General features: G+C 48.4%; 1 protein-coding gene across 16 annotated transcripts in view; it reads right to left on the bottom strand.

Moving 5' to 3' along the window:
* Positions 1-17,223, bottom strand: part of SIPA1L3 (signal induced proliferation associated 1 like 3) — a 237,412-nt gene extending 220,189 nt beyond the window's left edge. For 6 of the 16 annotated variants that reach the window (XM_022586225.2, XM_022586227.2, XM_022586224.2 and 3 more), the window contains exon 1: positions 16,320-17,222. The gene's annotated coding sequence lies outside the window, so the exon portion shown is untranslated. Of the gene's footprint in view, positions 1-1,904; positions 6,589-16,319 lie in introns of those variants that run through there. The other 10 variants (XR_016390937.1, XR_016390938.1, XR_016390939.1 and 7 more) reach the window with 6 other exon arrangements.
* Between the last annotated feature and the right edge of the window lie 2,180 nt (positions 17,224-19,403).

Consider the following 19,403-nt stretch of genomic DNA (forward strand, 5'->3'; position numbering starts at 1 on the left):
TTATCCCCATTTAGTGAGTGCTCAATGCACTGGACGCACTGCTAACTAGGTCACCCCATCTCACTTTTAACTTCTCATTTAAGGCGGGTACTATTAATTATTCCCATTTTCCAGATAAGGAAACCGAGGTTTAGTGAAGATAAGTGCTATGCCTAGAGCTTGGGCAGTGCTGGGACTTGAACATTATGTGCAAGAGGGTCCCCGACACAACTCCAAAACCACTGCACTTGGAGCTCAAAGGACACAGTCAGATGTTGTAGGCGCTGCTCCTGACACTCTGCACATTCTTCTAGCAGCAGCAGGCACTGAGGTGTGCTGATGTGCGTGAAGGCAGCACACACCTCAGTCCCTCAGTACCTCATGCTGTTGGGAGAAACCTGAGAGGGCTGCTGAGCTCGCTCTGTGGAGCTTTGGGAAGCCCTGCCCAAGATATTTTTACAGAATCGATTGCTGACACCGGGAGGAAACAGATGAGGAGGTGTCAGCTATTACACAGACTCTTGGAGGTTCACCATTTAGTTAAAACCTGTTCAGCCCCAGAGCAAGAATTATTGCCTTTTAAAGCAGGGGAGACCGATAAACTCTGCCTGGACAGTTAATTCTTATTTCCAAGGCATTCCCTGACCCCCACTACTGCAGGAACACTCAAGAGGGCCTGATAATAAAGTCGGCTTTCCATATACACGGGTGTGTGTGTGTGTGTGTGTGTGTGTGTGTGTGTGTGTGTGTGTGTGTGTGTGTGGTGTCTTTGATAAAGCCTTCCTCACCTGAACTAACCTGCACACATCCTCTGCACTCACTAGGGCCAAGGCCGTCTGTTCCATGCCACATGCACCCATGCCACTGCCAGGGCCCAGGCTGCACAGACAGGAAGGGCTGAGAGATGGGAAGTCAGAGGGCCGGACACTGCAGGGAGGCCAGAGGACCACTGGGTGACCAAGGGGGAGTGTGTGTGCACGCCACCGCCCCACCCTCAGTTGCAGATCTGAGGATATGTTGACATTCTCCTCAAAACCCAGATAGGAACAGCCACCTTTCCTCGGACACCATCATAAATTCACTCATAAAACAGTTTATCCCACACCTACCACATGCCAGGAACTGTTCTACAAGGAGAGACAGAAGTACCTGTGCTTTCCTGGAGCCTACAGTGGGGGAGGAGGGGATAATAAACATGTCAAGTGGTCATGCCATGAAGAAAACTAAAGCAGAGTAAGGGGCCAGAGTGTGATGGAGAAGGTGCTGTTTAACGAGAAGAGAGGCCTCACTGAGAAGGTGACATTTGAGCAGAGATCCGAAGCGGGTGGGAGCTTTGGGGATGCCAAGGAAGTGTTCCAGGCAGAGGGAACAGCCAGGGCAAAGGCCCTGAGGCAGGAATAGCAGGAGGCCAGTGTAGCTGGAGTACAGCCAGCAGCAGTTGAGGAGTCAGAGACAAGGTCGGACAGGGAATTTGGGGGGCTGGGGGCGGGAATAGCTGACACTGTGCACCACTCTGTACCCAGGCTGTGAGCACTTTACATAGGTGATTCATTGGAAAGGTGAGTGGGTACTGCTACTTCTCACTTCATCGGATGAGGAAACTGAGAGGGAAAGGAACTCTCCTGAGACCACACAGCTTATCTGTACCAGGCTGGGATGCCCCACTGGTACATAAGTTTGCATCCCCTAGGAGCTCAACATTCACGATGCCTTCTCCAGGGAGAAATGTCCCCCATTTCCTTCTCACTCCCTCAACGCTCCGCCCACCCTTTCTTCACAGTTAGCAGCAGACAGGTAAACATTTCATGGGAGAGGAGGGAAAAAGAAAACAAAAAAACCACAGGTCTAATTTCCGAAAGGAGAAAACACACTATTTACTTCCTCTCCTCTACAAGTCACTACCAAACTTAACAAACACTACTCACCTGAAAGATGTCCCGAGCACAGCCTGGATCACAAAGTAGGCAGGTGACTATGAGGGGAGCTCCAGGCTCTCGGCTCCAGTCCCGTCCAGGCCAAGGCCACCTGCCTGTGCTCAGCAGGCCGTCCCGCCCTCGCCCTCCCCGTTGGGTGGGTGGTGCCTCCCCCAAGCCCGCTCTGGGTGTCTGGAATGCGGAAGCGGGAACCTGCCGTGCCAGCTTCTAACAGCGACTTACTCAACAGCCGCAAGAACAACACGCCAGCCACCGGAGTTCCCCGAGAGATGGCTGGTCTCTGCGAACAGGCGAGTTCCCAAAGAGGGCTGTTTTGCCAAGGGTCCCTGTGTGCGCGGGAAATAAAAGGACTCCTTACTCATCAGACACGTGGTCTGAGGAGCCTGAATGGGCTTAAGTGAAAGCTCAAGGTAACAAAGGCGGCTGGTCGGTTACCTTGGATCCAGGAACGGGCCACCTGTTCGCTGACAGAGCCGGGGCTGGGTCGGCGCCCACAGCATCCCCTGCCATGGGCTTGCCTGCTTCATTCACAGCCGCACAAACCAAAGGTGGGCTCCTTTCCCCGTGCAGATGGGGGAGCTAGCTCGCAGGGGCAGTGTCGATTAAGGATTAAGCACTGCTGTTGGACTCCTCCAGCCAGCTTGGGAAGCACAACGGAACGGTTCTGCCTAACAATAACAGCCCCCAGAACCCCAACCCCCTCCCCGCACCCTGCCACCCACGCTCACTCTGCACAAACACTGTTCTGAGCATCTCACGTGAATTACCTCCCCCAACCCTCACAGCCACCCTCTAAGTCAGCACTATTAGCATTCCTATTTTACATAAGAGAAAGTTCAAGAACAGAGAAGTCACAGGCTAAAGGTCACCCAGCAAGGAAGTGGTGGGGCAGAGGGTTAAGCCAAGCAGAGCAACTCTGGGTTTCCAGTTGTTAACTGCTGCACTGCATCTCCTTCTCAAGAGGAAAGACAGGTCCCCCCAACTGGACCTCAGTTTCCTCATCCGTAAAATGGGGTGAGCGTGGGGTATCAGTGAGAGCTTAGAGTGAGCGCTTAGCCCTAACGCACAAAAATGCTCAATAAACACCAGCTGCAGTTATCACATGCTGCCCTCAGATTCAATCAGGTTCAGCTTTTATCTTCAAAACAGGGTAATTATAGTCACGGAGTTTAAATTCTGGGCAGCTGAAGGGAATGAAAAAAAAAAAAAAAAACCAACCCTTCCTGCCCTTCCTTTCATCCGCAGAAAAAATATACAAAACATCTACTCTGAGTCCTGCACTAGGACACAGTGATAAACAAAAACCACATAAACCCTGCCCTCAAGGAGCTAACAGTTCCCTGTGAGTAAACTGGCACAAAATATTGAAAGAACAACAGATACAGCACGTGTACTGTGTGGTCACTGTGGGCCCGGTGCTGCAGTGCTCTAAATGCTTTACGTGCCTGAATGCACTGAACTCTCTCAACAACCTAGGAGGACAGTGCCATTACCACCTTAAAGATATGGAAACTGAGGCACTGCAAGGCTAGTGGCTTGCCCAAGGTCACATGGGAGCCGGAGATGGAACCAGGACTTATGCCCAAGCCGTCTGGCTCCACGACCTGCGCTTCATTCCTCAGTCCCTCGGCAGTCCTGCAGGGCAACAGCTTTACACTGGGTCCATAAGCTGTAGCAACAGGCACCCACAGGAAATGTCAGTCTGCAAAATGAACGGTCACTTTCACGTGTTGTTGGGAGGAGAGGGTGGGATTATTAAATTATAACTGTTCAATTAATGTCACATTTAATATGTTAATAGCAGGGGCCACATTCTTTTTTTTAATTCCAAGAAAAAAAATTTTTTTTGCCATTTAAAAAATTTTTATTTTACCTTTTTATACAGCAGGTTCTTATTAGTTATCTATTTTATACATATTAGTGTATATATGTCAATCCCAATCTCCCAATTCATCCCACCACCACCACCACCCCTGCCACTTTTCCCCCTTAGTATCTATACGTTTGTTCTCTACATCTGTCTCTATTTCTGCCTTGCAAACTGGTTCATCTGTACCATTTTTCTAGATTCCACATATATGCGTTAATATACAATATTTGTTTTTCTCTTTCTGACTTACTTCACTCTGTATGAGAGTCTCTAGGCCCATCCATGTCTCTACAAATGACCCAATTTCGTTCCTTTTTATGGCTGACTAATATTCCATCGTATATATCTACCACATCTTCTTTATCCATTTGTCTGTCAATGGGCATTTAGGTTGCTTCCATGACCTGGCTATTGTAAATAGTGCTGCAATGAACATTGAGATAGATGTGTCTTTTTGAATTATGGTTTTCTCTGGGTATATGCCCAGAGGGGCCACATTCTTTTTTTTTTTGCGGTACGCAGACCTCTCACTGTCGTGGCCTCTCCCGTTGGGGAGCACAGGCTCCGGAGGTACAGGCTCAGAGGCCATGGCTCACGGGCCCAGCCGCTCCACGGCATGTGGGATCTTCCCGGACCAGGGCACAAACCCGTGTCCCTTGCATCGGCAGGCAGACTCTCAACCACTGCACCACTAGGGAAGCCCCCAGAGGGGCCACATTCTTGAGCACTTACCACCGTGAGCCAGTTACTGGGGGTAAGCACCTGGCCGCATCCTTTTTTTGTTTTTGGCACTGCGCCAGCTTGTGGAATCTTAGTACCCCAACCAGCGATTGGACCTGGGCCCCAGCAGTGAAAGTGCTGAGTCCTAACCACTGGACTGCCAGGGAACTCCCTGCATCCTAGTCTTTCATCCTCACAACCACCCTACAAGACAGTCCTCAAAGGGGGAAACTGAGCCTCTTTGAGGAGTACCTTGAATAGGAACTGGTCAGAAGCAGAGAGGAGATCCAAGTGTTTCTGAGCAGACTGAGTGCGCTCATGGACCATGCACACTGCCCCTCAGACTGCTGCCTCGTCACCCAGCTTGGGTTTCTCTGAATGTTCAGATAAAATATTTGGTTTCTAGACAAGACCGAGAACTCCTATGATACAGGGACTCTATATACACATTCTTTTTTTTTTTTTGCTGTACGCGGGCCTCTCACTGTGGTGGCCTCTCCCGTTGCGGAGCACAGGCTCCAGATGCACAGGCTCAGCGGCCATGGCTCACAGGCCCAGCCGCTCCACGGCATGTGGGATCCTCCCAGACCCGGGCACGAACCCGTGTCCCCTGCATCGGCAGGCGGACTCTCAACCACTGCGCCACCAGGGAAGCCCTATATACACATTCTTGAAGGTAGAAATGATTAGAGAACAAAAAGCTATGTCCTGAATCAGGTAATTACAAAATGAAGTTGGTAAGGACGACACAAAAACATATAGGTACTATGCTTCCACTTTGTTTCCCTAACTTCTGTAGCAGATCCAATTGTTTGCCTACCCAATATCCATACCCCTCTCCCAGTCTTTTCCTAAATAGTACTCCAGTTTTATTCCTGTAGCAGCACTCTTCCCTGCAGTCCTGTGCTTCAGGTGAGGATGGTTTTAGCCGCAGCGGGGACAGTAAATCCTGATTGGCCCTCGCCTGTGATTTGCCCAAGCATGGTCATGGGTCACAATGCTCGCCAATGAGATACGAGGGGAATCTGGGAGGCGGGGCGTCTTTGAAAGGTTTCCATGCTCCTAAGAGAGACACAGTGAGAGATGCCCTCTTTCTGCTGCTGGATATAGCCTTGTCAGGGTGTGATGACCGGAGCTGTGACAGTCATCCTGTGGTCACGAGGACATCCTGAGGACACAGAAGACACACCAAGGATGGTAGAGAGGGCTGGGCTTCTTACAGGCACTGTGGAACTGCTTAATTATTCTACCCTGGTGCTGCCTATCTATGGGCTTGTTACAGATCGTAAACTCCTGATTTCAGGCCAGTTTCACTTGGGCTTCCTAATTATAGTAGATCAGCAGTTCTCAAAATGTGCTCCCAGGCCCAGGAGCACCAGTATCACAGGGGGACTTGTTAGAAACGCAAATTCTCAAGCCAGACCTACTGAATCAGAGACACTGGGTGGGGCCCGGCAATGTGTTTTAACAAGCCCTCCAGGGGACTCCGGAGCCTGCTCAGGTTTGAGCACCACTGCAGTAGCACAAAGTGATAAAATGTTGAGAGTGTGGCCTCTGGAGTCAGGTTCCCGGGATCCAAATCCCGTCACCACCACTGTCTAGCTGTTGGGCAGGTTATTTAAATTTAGTTGCCTCATCTGCAAAAGGGGAATAATAAACATACTTACAGCATTGTTGGAAGGCTTAAATGAGTCACTTTGTGGGAAGCGCCTAGCACAGTGCTTAGCATACAGTAGACATTGTATAAATGACCTATTTGCTGCTGCTGTTGTTACTATGTTACTGTTAACTATCGTTTGCAGCCAAAGGCATACCAACTGACACAACTTTCTCAATAACTCAATCAACCCTGCAATATGGCCCATCTCAGAGAAAAGACAAGGCTGCACTAGATGCAAACCCGACACCTCTCTGCTCTCATGCCCTCCCACTCTATCCTTCTCCACTCTGCTCTTAGCCACTGTCTCAGGGCCTTTGCACTGGCTGCTCCCTCTGCCTAGAAACCTCCACTGCTCACACTGCCTCACCTCCTTTAGGCGTGAACTCAAGCCACCTCCCAGGGAGGCCATCCCTGGCCACCCTGTTTAAAATTTAAACACCCTCCACCCTAATACCTCACATCCCCTTTCTTAATTTTTTCCGCTTAGCATTTATTACCATCTAACACAGTATACATCTTGTTTATCTGTCTACTGTCTGAATTCCCCACTTGAATGAGAGCCCCGGAAGGGGAGAAGCCATGTCTGCCTTCCTAGGAGAGCATTCAGCTGGGTGAATACCTGTTGAATGAGTAAGTTTAAAAGTCAGGGACTTCCCTGCTGGTCCAGTGGTTAAGAATCCGCTTTCCAATGCAGGGGACACGGGTTCGATCCCTGGTCGGGGAACTAAGATCCCACATGCCACGGGGCAACTAAGCCCACGCGCCGCAACTACTGAGCCCGGCGCTCTAGAGCCCATGCACCGCAGCGAAGAGCCTGCACACCGCGACAAAGACCCAGCGCAGCCAAAATAACAGAAAAATAAATAAATAAATAAAAACTCAGAATCGGTGTCAGTGTTTGGGGTTTGCCACCCTCAGATCCAACATGTGCCAGGTCTATACTGGGAAACCCGGAAAAAGCAAGCTGCCTAAACTGGTGACAGTGATACTAATGTTCTCTCCATGCTGGACGCACCTCAGAGCCTGTGAAGGAAAAGTAAAGGCAGAACTCATGAAGGTGCTGGAGGCAGATGCTTGAGGGAGCCGGAGGGGCTGCAGGACTCCGCCTGCCTTCCTCCCCGCGTGGTATAAAGAGCTAAGCATCAGAACAAATGCCGCCAGCCTCGGGCAGGATCAGTGACGAGCTCCTGTTCACATCAACCATTGCTCCCCATCTAGCAAGCAAACCTCGAGCAGAAACCCCCAAATGAGGGTGCCCTCTTTTCCTGCCACTTTCACACAAGGATTTCTGCCCCGCGCTGACTTGCTGTTCAGTTAGAGACCCCAAAAGAACAAATGCAACAGGAGTCTCTGCTTGATGTGAAGTGGGGCGGAGTGAACGTTTGTTGTCAAGGAGTTTTATCTGCTGTCTTGAGGAGAAATATCATCAGGTCCGCAGCACCGGCACAGGCTGCATCTTGCAGCTTTGTCAAAAGTCAAAAGTCAGAACTGAAAGGGGGCACTTTCCCTGCCTCCCGCTGCAGGGCTGGAGGCAAACCAAATGCTGGATTCTGGTTCCATGTGGGGCCCTGACAAAGACACATCAGAGGAAGGATCTGTGCACGCTGTCCTGAGGGGAGGATGGCAGGAGGATCTGAGAACTCCTGCTGGAACACGTCTTTGGAAAAAATGTGGGAGGCGCCCCACGGTCAGGTGCTGGAGGGAACCAGATCTCAGGGAAGAGGGACTTCTGCAAACTGACTCAGAGAACCAGCACCCTCGTGGTCAGTGCTCAGAGCAGCTGGGGAAGCATGTGGCCTCTGCAGGCTCGCTGATGCCCTCGCTGTGGCCGGATGCTGCTTTACCAAAGGGGTTTCCAAAGCTTTGAGCCAAGTATTGACTCGTATGATGAAAAGAAAAAACAAAATTCCTTTTTATTATATAAGTGAACTGGGCAGAGGCAGGGAATTCCTCCATACTACACTCAAGCTTGAAACACACAAACGCTGAGTGAAATTTGTTATACTTGCTCCTAACTTTTCATGGTGAGATGTTTCAAGCACACAAAGGTGAAAAGAAGAGTATAATAAACCTCCTCCATCCAGCTTCAACAGAATCACCTCATGGCCAATCTTTATCTCTTTACTCGTCCATACACTAGGCCCCCTCCACTCCGTGCCCATCCATATTATTTTGAAGCAAATCTCAGATGTCTTTAACAGTTCATAGGTATTTCAGAATATAAGTCTTGGCTTCCCTGGTGGCGCAGTGGTTAAGAATCCGCCTGCCAATGCAGGGGACACGGGCTCGAGCCCTGGTCTGGGAAGATCCCACATGCTGCAGAGCAACTAAGCCTGTGCACCACAACTACTGAGCCTGCACTCTAGAGCCCGCGAGCCACAACTACTGAGCCTGTGTGCCACAACTACCGAAGCCCGTGCACCTAGAGCTCGTGCTCCACAACAAGAGAAGCCACCGCAATGAGAAGCCCGTGCGCCACAACAAAGACGCAACACAGCCAAAAATAAAATAAGTAAACTTATAAAAAAAAGAATATAAGTCTTAAGGACTTTTTCTTAAGCAGAACCACAGTATCATTATCACACCTAAAAAATTAACAAGAATTCCTTAATAATGTCAAATATCCAGTGTGTTTTTGTTATTTAAAAGTGTGGCTTCCCTGGTAGTCCAGGGGTTAAGACTCTGCGCTTCCAAGGCAGCGGGGTGCAGGTTCAATCCCTGGTCAGGGAACTAAGACCCCACATGTCACACAACACGGCCAAAAAAAAATAAAAAAATAAAGAAAGGGGAAGTGCAGGTTCCAAAATCACAGAAAACCCCCACAACCAGAGTGATGGTCAAGCCTCCAGGCCCAAAGGGGCCTGAGACTTGCTGCGGGGCTACCTGGACCAGGAGATCAGAGACCACACGTGGTATAGAGAGGCTGCAACTAGTCAGTGTGGTCTTGCTTGACCACCCCATTCGGTTGTCTGTTGTCCACGGAGAGACCGCAGAATGAGCGTTTAAGAGTCTGGACTTGGCTTGGATTTGAATCCTGACTTTGACACTCACCAGCTTTGTGATTTGCACTTCTCAAGATCTGAGTTTCTTTGCGTCGGAAATGTGAATAATAAGAGTACCTACACCACGGAGTAGTTTTGAGGATTAAGTGAGCTATTACATGAAAAGCACTCGGAGCAGTGCCTTGTACACAGTAAGAGCTCAATGAATGCTGGGTCGTATTAATAATTCAGCCAACGGACACTCAGTGAGCATCTTTTACATGCCAGGCACTGTCCAGCAGTAGGAGATAAGAGTGGTTACGAGGTTAAAGCTCTCATGAATTACCACCTGGAAACAGGGGCTGGCACCAGGTCAACCACCTGAGGACATGAACAGACTCGGAATCTCCAGCACCTGCCTTGTCTGAGTAGGAGAAACAAGCACTCCTTGCTCCTGAGATGGGGAGCCCTGAACCAAGAGAGTAATTAAAGGTCTAGAACAATGACTCCCATAGATGAAAGAGTCCCCTTCCTGCTATCCCCCAACCCAGCAATGCCTCTGGATCACAGCAAGGGCAAGATTCACACACTGGGTAAACTCTGCTATTGCTGAGCTCACAGGAAAAGGCCACACAGCTCCCACAGGAGGCAGACAAAAGAGAAGAGAGGCTTCACACCCAAATAAGCTGCTTGCTTAGAATGGGCTTTCAGTAGGCTGCGTCCTTTTCTCGTTTCCTTCACTCACCCTGCCCACCGTCCTCAGTGCCCAAAGACCCTTCTCCTTCCTGGGAAGCAAACACCTGTTCCCAGGAAACCTCGAGCTCATCGTAAGGAGGGGATCAGCCAGTCACTCAGGTCTAAACCAGCACTCCAGCACCAATATAAAAGTCGAGGATCGATGCTGACAAGCTCTGGGAATGCATTTTGTGTGATGAGTCCTTCCTATGGTTTTTGTGGCTCAAAGCTCAGACCCCATCCCTCAAACCCTCAAACAAACACGAACACAACATATACAACAGAGACTGAAGAGATTTAAGAGTACGCACCTGAGTTCAAATTCTGCCTCCATCACTTCCTAACCGTGAGCAAGTGGCCTCTTGTTGCCAGACCTCAGCTTCTTCATCTGTAGAGCGGGGATGATTAGAGTCCCTGCCACCTCACAACACAGGTCACACGCCAAGCACACTGCCAGGCCCAGAAGGTGCCTTTGATGATGACAGCTGTGAGTTTAGCTACCCCTGCCCATGATAAATATGCTTTTCATCATTCATCTGCCCTTATTCACCAAGATAAAACAGGGATGGCATCTTTGACCTATCACCTAGGGTATGAGTCTCCTACCCTAGGTCCACACTGTCCAATACCGGTGGCTACTGAGCACTTGAGATGTGGCCGGTACAAATGGAGATGCTGAAGGTGTAAAATACACATTGTATTTTGAAGACTTAATGTGAAAAAAAAAGAATGTAAAGTATCTCAATAATTGTTATACTGACTACGTGTTGAAATGATGGGGTTTTTTGTCTTTTTGGCCACGCCACACGGATCTTAGTTCCCTGACCAGGTATCGAGCCCATGACCTCTGCACTGGAAGCACAGTCTTAACCACTGGACCACCAGGGAAGTCCAAAATGATACCAGTTTGGATTAAATAAAATATATTATTAAAATCAATTTTCTGTTTCTTTTTACTCTTTTAAATGTGATTCCCCATAAAATCTTAAATTATGTATATGGCTCACATTGGTGGCTCGCATTATATTTCTAATGGACAGTACTGGTGCAGACCCTTGAGAACCAGAGTCTTCTTATTTGACTTCATACTGTCAGTGTCTAGCATGGTGCCCGGCACATAGGCTGGGTAGAAAAAAATGTTTCACAGATGGCTGGATGAAAGATGCTCTCCATACTTTTCCTGGTCTTAAAAGCAACCACTGCCATCCTCACATCTAACCAGGCCTGCCCTTCATTCAAAATACTGCACAACCCTTAAGGTCAAAGCTACACCAAATCAAAATGGACATAGTCATGGTGGCTGGAACAGGGTCCCGGAGCCCCTGCAGGGCCAGGCATCACCACCTTAATTACTGGACTGTATTTTAATACTTTAACAGTCCATAAAGCTGGTCTGGTGCTTAGAAACACTCTTTCCCTGGCTGGCCCAAGTCCTCTTGCAAAGCTCACCCAAATGGGACACCGCCTTGTTCATGCTCCTTCGACACCACACCTCATTTCTTGCTAACTTGCGTCTGGTGTGGCAGCCACGCAGTCAACCTTGTTTTATTTGAGGACAGGCTCTGCTCAAGGGCCTTCAGTTTTGAAACAACCAATTAAACATCCCAACAGAAACTGACCCCATTGTGTCTCACTGTCAGTGGAAACGATGCCACATCCCCAGACCACTCCTGCTGCCACATGAATGAGGTACTAAATATAGTCCACAGTGCTTTGCATGTCAAACGACATGGAAGGGAAATGCTGCATCCACTTCTTAAACTTGCCTCAGCCTGCTAAAGAGGGCCTGGGAAGAGGAGTTTGGCATATGGGGAAGAGCCTGGACCCTGGAGTCAGCTTCCTCGTCTGTAAAGTGAGTTATCTATCCCGGACTCTTCTGAGGATTAACTGAGGAAAAGTGTGAAATGCTTAGAAGAGCACCAAGTACAGAGTAACGTACTAGGAAATGTTAGCTGCTATTATCATCATTATTATTATTTTACAAAAATTAAAGTAGTGTGAACTCAAACAATGGGAATTCACTCTTCTCCAGCCACGATACTGTCTTTGTAGCAAACTCATTCTCACATCTGAGCCTTTGCACTTGCTGTTCCCTCTGCCTGGAAATGGTCTTTCCACCCAGCTCCTGGCACAGCTGGTGCCTCTTCTCACGTGACTCCCCTTCAGAAAGGCCTGGGAGGCCTTCCCGGGCCACACAAGTTAAAGTAACCGTCCCTGGGACTTCCCTGGTGGTCCAGTGGTAAAGAATCTGCCTTCCAATGCAGGGGTCTCGGGTTCGATCCCTGGTCAGGGAACTAAGATCCCACATGCTGTGGGGCAACTAAGCCCGCGCACTGCAACTACTGAGCTCACGTGCCTCAACTAGGGAGTCTGTGTGCCGCAACGAAGAGCCCGCGCGCTGCAACGAAGACCGGATGCAGCCATAAAAATAAGTAAATAAAATATAAACATTAAAAAAATTTGAAGAGGAAAGCATACTTCATTAAAAAAAAAAAAAATCCCTTCCCCACAGCCAGTCTGCCCCAACCCCTCTCTCCATACCCCCGACCCTGTTATTTCCCCCATCTGAAATTAAAGCCACCTGAAGTTTCCTTGTTTATTGTGTGTCCCCTCGGCTAGAATGTAAACCCTAGGAGAGCAAGGATCTTGTCTGTCTTGTTCACTATCCAGAGTTTATGCTTTTAGCCACTACACTATACTGACTATGTACCAGAATGCTTACTGGATGTGTGTTTGTGAATGTAAAAGAAATCCCAGAAACAACTTAAATGTCCAGCAATAGAGAGATGGTGGTGTGGAGCATGATCTGTCCACACTGAAGAATGCGTGTCTAGCTGTTAAAAAGAATGAGTCAGGGACTTCCCTGGCGGTCCAGTGGCTTAGACGCCGCACTCCCAATGCAGGGGGCCCGGGTTCGATCCCTGGTTGGGGAGCTAGATCCCACATGCTGCAACTAAGAGTTCTCACGTCGCAACTAAAAGATTCTGCACGCCGCAACTAAAGATCCCGCATGCTGCAACTAAGACCCGGTGCAGCCAAATAAATAAATAAATAAATAATATTTTTAAAAAAAAAAAAAGAATGATTCAGATCTGTATGTAATGACTTGAAGAGACAGGCCCTATCAAATATTTAAAAAATCAAGTTACAAATATGTGTGTCTTGATCCCTCGTTTTTTGGGGAGTGGTGAGGGAGAAGGAAGAAAACAGTCAATATTTGCATATATATATCCATATAAGTATAGAAAGAGGTAAGTGAGAGCATCTACCCGAATTTCCAAGGGCAGAGAATCTACTTTGTTCTCTCAGACATCTCCAAAACCTGACACTGGATACTCAGTAAATACTCATTGTCTGAATAAATGGTTGTCTTCAGGGGATGGGATTTTGGAGTGGAGGGTGGAACCTATTGTTTTCCTTACGTATCTCTGTATTGACATGTTACTATGAGCATGTATATCTCCGCATAACTTTTTAAAAGCCAAATTCAACCAATTCACACACACACACAAATTAAAGCCATTACCTGAGCAGTTCTAAGAAACAGCAGTGTCAGTCTTAAAGAAAGCACAAATGCACAAACTGGTCCAATAGCATCTGATCCTAACGGCTAAAAACAAACCCTTTACTTTAGAGGAAATGACTGTTCAATTCTTTTATTAAAACATACAGACATTTAATTTAGATTTGGGGAATTAAACACATAACAAGGTTAAGCTGTTATCATAACCTGTGTCATTTTTTTTACACCGAAGTTTGAAATATAACCACAAAATACCTTTTACAGGGAAAAAAAGGCACCAATCACTGCACGTTCTAAATTCCATTTTTGATTTACCGCCTAACAACTGCAATGTCTGAAAAACAGGCTCATGTTTAACTCTGACCATTCCACACAGACTGCTAAAAAACCCACATGCTGTTGTCACTAACAATTAAGACCAAGATTTTTTTAAGCCATTGCTTTATTTCCTCAGATTTGAAAAAGCACTTAGGGGGAATTCCCTGGCAGTCCAGGTTAGGACTCGGCGCTTTCACTGCCCAGGCCCTGGTTCGATCCCTGGTCGGGGAACTATGATCCTGGCAAGCCCTGTGGTGCGGCCATAAATGATTAATTAATTAACTTAATAAATAAATAAATAATTAAAAAGCACTTAGGCAAATTTAGTGGTCAGCACAAATTTGAAACCACCGGTTCCCATCTCCAAGTGAAATTACAATGAAAGATCTGACAACAGATTCACCCTAAATGGAGAGCTAATGAATTTCCCTGCCCAGCCTCTTCACTGGTATGTATGCTACCTCCCAAAATGCTCAGGATGGCCCTTCCCACAGAGGATATTCTAAGCCGCTGACACGGTGTAACTTTTCAGAAAGAAATTTAGCGACTCAGCCAAGCTTTGCCAGGCTAAAACTGTAGAAATGGGCCCCCTGAAAGCCAGGGCTTTACTCCCAACTTGTGGCCATTGCAATCTGGCCAAGTCCATAGTGCCTTCTCGGCACCCTATGAATACAAGGTTTCACATACATCAATCCTTGGTGACTTGAAAGAAACAACTCAACCTTGTTGGAAAAGTCCATATTCAGTGGCCAAGGGAGAATTTCAGTGCCCACAAGATGGGAGATCAAGAAGGGCCAATGAAATGGTTGCTATGAAATAAGACAGCTCCATCCTTCTTGCCAATCAATTAGACCCGGAAAGCCTGGGGGAGAAGAACAACTCCCAAGTTTCTGGCTTGGCCCATTTGCCAAGATGGTGACTATTGGGTCTGAGAGGAAAAGGAGTTTAGGTTGAACATTTTGAGTTCATGGTACCCAAGGGGACAGTCACCAGAGGACATCAAGGAGCACAGGCTCCACATCTGGAACTGGAGCTGAGGGTGCTAACAGGGCTTTGAGACAGAGTCAAGTGCTGGCAGCAGTGGTACAGTACATAAAGCACTAGAGTGAACGTGTTGTCTTGCGGGGAGGAGTGTGTGAGAGCTGAGCAGGGGGCTGCTGATAGCAAGTCAGTACCATTTCTTCTCAGGCCCTTATACTGCAGTATGTTCCACAATTTAACCTCTGGTGAATAAAAATTGGGGTGGTGGGGGGAGAGACATTAACCTTGTCCCTGCTCTGCCCTGTAAATACAAACATAAGAAGCAAAGGCCTATCAAGAAAAACAAGACATGTTTATTAAGTGCTTACTATGCACCTGGCCCTGTGCTGAACACTAAATATGAATTACCTCCTAGGATCATCAAAACAACCCTAGCACAAATGCCCTATCACTACCATTTCACAGATGGGACACTGAGGCTGGGAGTGAACATGTGGGGTAGCTCAGAGCTGTCATGTCACATCCCACCATAGTCAGGCAGTCTCTGGGCCAGATGGAGAACATTGAAGAAGAACGATTATAATATATAAGAGCTGCTACTTAGTGAGAGATGGCTCTGGACCAGGAATACAATCTCAGCAAATCCTTACAACCCTCTGAGGCTGATATTGTTACCCCATTTGACATAGATGGAACCTGAGGCTGCAGGAGAAGTCAACCAGACCAGTTTTGAGTCTGGCCCACTGGAAGACCAACACTACAGCCAGAGCCCTACCCTCAGGGGGTCTCTGAGAAACTGGGAAAATGCTGAATAAATGGTACCATTTATTAAATGCTGACTATGTGCCAGCTGCTGCTCTAAGCACTTCACAAATGGTATTCTCACTGCATCCTCAAAACGACTCTACGAGGTGGCTGCTACTAAAATCCCATTTTATAGACAGAGAAGCGAAGGCACAGAGCAGTGAAGTCTGTAGCTCAAGGTCACACAGCTAGTAAATGTTAGAACCTAATGGTTGAACTTGGCTCTGCCTCCCAAACCAAAGCTCTTAACAAAATAATTTCAGTTAACAGCAGTCACCCTGCATTGAAGGCTAACTATGGACTCGGCTCACCCTCAACTTATCACATTCGGTGGATAATACCTTCACACCATTTCTCGAGAGCTAACAATAATGCAAACACGTAATAAGTGCCTTCTATGTGCCAAATGCTTTATTCACCAGATCTCAACATTTCAACAGAATTCCCAACAAAAGACAGACACTATTCTTCCCCGGTTAGACTGAAAGGGGAAACTGAGGTTCGGCGCGGTTTCCCTATATCGCACCTCCAGAGTGGCAGAGCCAGGACCCGAACTCACTGCTACCCGACTCCCATGCCACGCTCTCCGGCAACAGCGCCAGGTAGCTCGTCTGGAAAGTTGAAGCATGCGGGCAAGAGACCGGCCAGGTCCGGAGGGCTAGAGTCCCGCCGCCGCCGCCGCCGCCCCCAACAACCGGTCCCCACACCCGGCCGTCCGCCCAGTCGCCCGCCCGCGCTGACCCTCGGGGTCCGAGGGGACACCGATTCCCCACCACCCTTGCGCGAGGCCGACCCTGCACCCGGAGCCACATACCTGGGCGTCCCAGCTGCCCGCCCAGCGGGCCCCACGACCACGGTATCCAGATCCGCGCCGCTTGCTGGAGACGCCGCCAGCTCCCGTGGCCCGAGTGACTTCCAGGCTGCCCACTTCCAAGCCGCTTCGCGCGACGCCTCCTGGGAACTGTAGTTTCGCCCTAGGCGGCAGCAAGCTGAAAAAGGCCTGGTGCCCAGGTGCTGCCGGGAGCTGTAGGCGCGGGGGGCCACGCTGCCTTCTGGGAATTGTAGTCCACCTGTCGCCTCAGTGCCTCTGGAGTCTCCAGAGTACTTCCGCAGCCCTGAGGGGCGTGAGGGATAGAGGCGTGTTTTCTGCAGGCGCCAGTCCGTTGACCGCGCTCCTCGCTCGGCGAGGGCGGTTTTTCCCTTTTTCCAAGCCCTGTCCGCCTCCTCCCTTCCTTCAGTGGACCCTCTTCCTCCCTCTCCGCAAAGCGCGAGATACTTACCCCGAGGGCGCGAGCCTCGGGAGAGGCGGGAATAGCGGAGCAGCGCGCTAGACCCCCAACCGAGGGGAGCCGTGGAGAAGGGCGTCTATGCGCGCTCGCGCACGCGCGCTCGCCGGCCAACTCCGGCCTAAATTGCCGCGGGCCCCCACGGGGAGGACTTTTTTTTTTCCTTTCGAACGCGCGCGCGCGCGCGGGGCCTCGCGCTGGGCTTTTTCCTGCCGGGCGCGCGCCAGTGCGCACGCGCGCTCACTCCCCTGGCCTCGGTCAGTCCACCGGGCGCGGGGCTGGGGAGCTAACCGTCCAGTTGGCAGAGTCTTCTCGCAACATCCCCAAGGTCGCTCGTCAGGCCCTCCTATTCTAGGTCTGATCCTTCACGTAGCTTCTGAGTGCCGCCACACACGCCGTGCCCGTCCCTAGTCGGGAATGCAGTCGTCGCAGGTAACAGGCGCGGCCCCGGTCTTGAAGAGGCGGACACGCCCTTCTTCCCTCCGGCGCGGAGAGCTGGGACGACCGAATGTGTTGGGATTCATGTCTGGTCACCTCTCCCCGTACTAGGCGGCTCCGGAGCTCTGCCTTCGACGGGAGTCTCATGACCATCACCCAGGGGGTTGCCCTGGAGGCCCGGTTACCTACCATTCATTCGTTTATAGCACATTCTTAGGGTAACCAGTGTTTGTTGAGTACTTACGGCCTGGAAAATTTTGTTCAAATTTAGTCCACCTGCTGGCATAATCAAGGATCCGACTCTTTTTTTCAAAAAATGGATGTTGCCACTCCTACTCCACTAGGGGTTACCGAGGGAACTGGCTAGAATTGCAAGGTTCTCTGGTCAAGAAAACCCAGTCAATACCCTTCGCACCTCATCTTCCTTCCAAGAAGATGCTCAGTAAGACTTGAGCTGGGAAGCATATATTTCTTCATCCTGAGAGAGGGCAGAGGGTCATTCATTTGCTCATTCATTCAACAAAAATGTATTAAGCACCTACTTCATGCCAGGTTGGGTGATAATGAGGACACGGGAGAAATCAAGATAAATTGGGTTCCTACTCTCAAGGAGTGAAGTCCATACCACCACCAGACGGTGATAATTTAAAGCAGTACTATCTAATAGAAATATAATGCAAGCCAAATATGCAATTTACATTAAAAAGAAACAGGTGAAATTAATTTTAATAATTTATTTAAGCCAGTATACCTAAAATAAGTTATGCTTAATGAATAAAAGATTTACATTGCTTCAATTTTAAAATTTAAGTTAATTAAAACTCTGAGGCATTAACAAAGATATTCATTTGTGGCATGGGTTATAGCAAAAGGTTGGAAACTGCCCAATTTCCATTAATAGAAGCTTAAATAAATAAATGGTAGTTCAGCCACACAGTGGAATACACTGCAGCTGACAGCTGTTGAAAAATGAGACAGAGCTGTATGTTTTAATATGAGTTAATCTTTAAGATTATTAAGTGAGAAAAGTGTATATAGCATACTACCATTTGTGTAAGAAAAATAATATTTTTTACATACATGCTTGTGTGTGTACAGAACACCTGTAGAAAGACACAACCAGGGGTTACCTTTCTGAAGGGGAACAGGACAGGTGACTTTCTCTTCAGTATATGTTCCTTGGTATGTTTTGAGTATTTTTACCATGTCCATTTTTAAAAGTTGTTTCATTAATGGAGGATGATAGCTAAGTCATAGAATCATTGTATAAGAATTAAATGAAACAATGTATGTAAAATGCCTGGCAACCACTTTACAACCTTAATCAGTTCTGGATGCTATCACTACTCCCATGCTGGATAATTCTTCACTCAATAGAAACTAGCCCACCCTGGTAATATATGTGTGTCCTGGAAAATTGTTTCTTTCTGTAAAGTTAAGTGCATTCCAGTCCCAGCCCTAGCTGTGAACTCACTTATAAGGCCAGAGTAGCAGTCCCAGGCCTGGGGACAGGCTTGGGCTCCTTAACAGTAATTCAAAAAAACAGAGTAAGCCAAGATTGCCCTCGGGCTTTACAGTCCCTCTGACTTTACAGTCAACTGATACCAGCTGGGCTTTCTGCATCCTTGTCCCCAAACGTGAGAGCCACCTGCAAGGCTGTAGGATCCATGCCGGGCTTTACCTCAAAGTGTGGAGCACACATCACTCTTCTTTTGGGTGGTCAGGTCTCCTTGTTATATGTACTCACAATACTTTGTTCTTTTCCTTCTTCAACAGGGGCCCAATAGTGTCATGGAGTGCAGTACCCCCTAGAGCCAATTCTCTGTATTACAAAGGCAGGGCTCATGGGATGCTGGCTTTCCATCCCACCACCACCAACACAGTACCTTGGAATGGACTGCAACTAAGAAAAAGGACGTGGTGCCAGCATCAATAGCCAATCATAGACCTGGTTTGTCTCTATAGTCAGCTACAGTCAGATACCATATCTCAGCCTCCCCAATTCTGACTCCTCTAAGTTGGCTGCAGGACTTGAATTCTCCCTTTAGATCATCTTTGGGTTATCAAGATATTAAAAAGTCAAGACCATTGGGATTAAGGCATCTGGCGCTCTCTCTGGACTTGCTTTTAAGGACAGGTAATGGGATTAGGGAATCAAATGTGGGGCATTTTAG

This window comes from Delphinapterus leucas, chromosome 20 (assembly GCF_059928025.1).
Source record: "Delphinapterus leucas isolate spDelLeu-1000000601 "Yukka" chromosome 20, BTC_Dleu_Yukka2, whole genome shotgun sequence".
Taxonomy (NCBI): domain Eukaryota; kingdom Metazoa; phylum Chordata; class Mammalia; order Artiodactyla; family Monodontidae; genus Delphinapterus; species Delphinapterus leucas.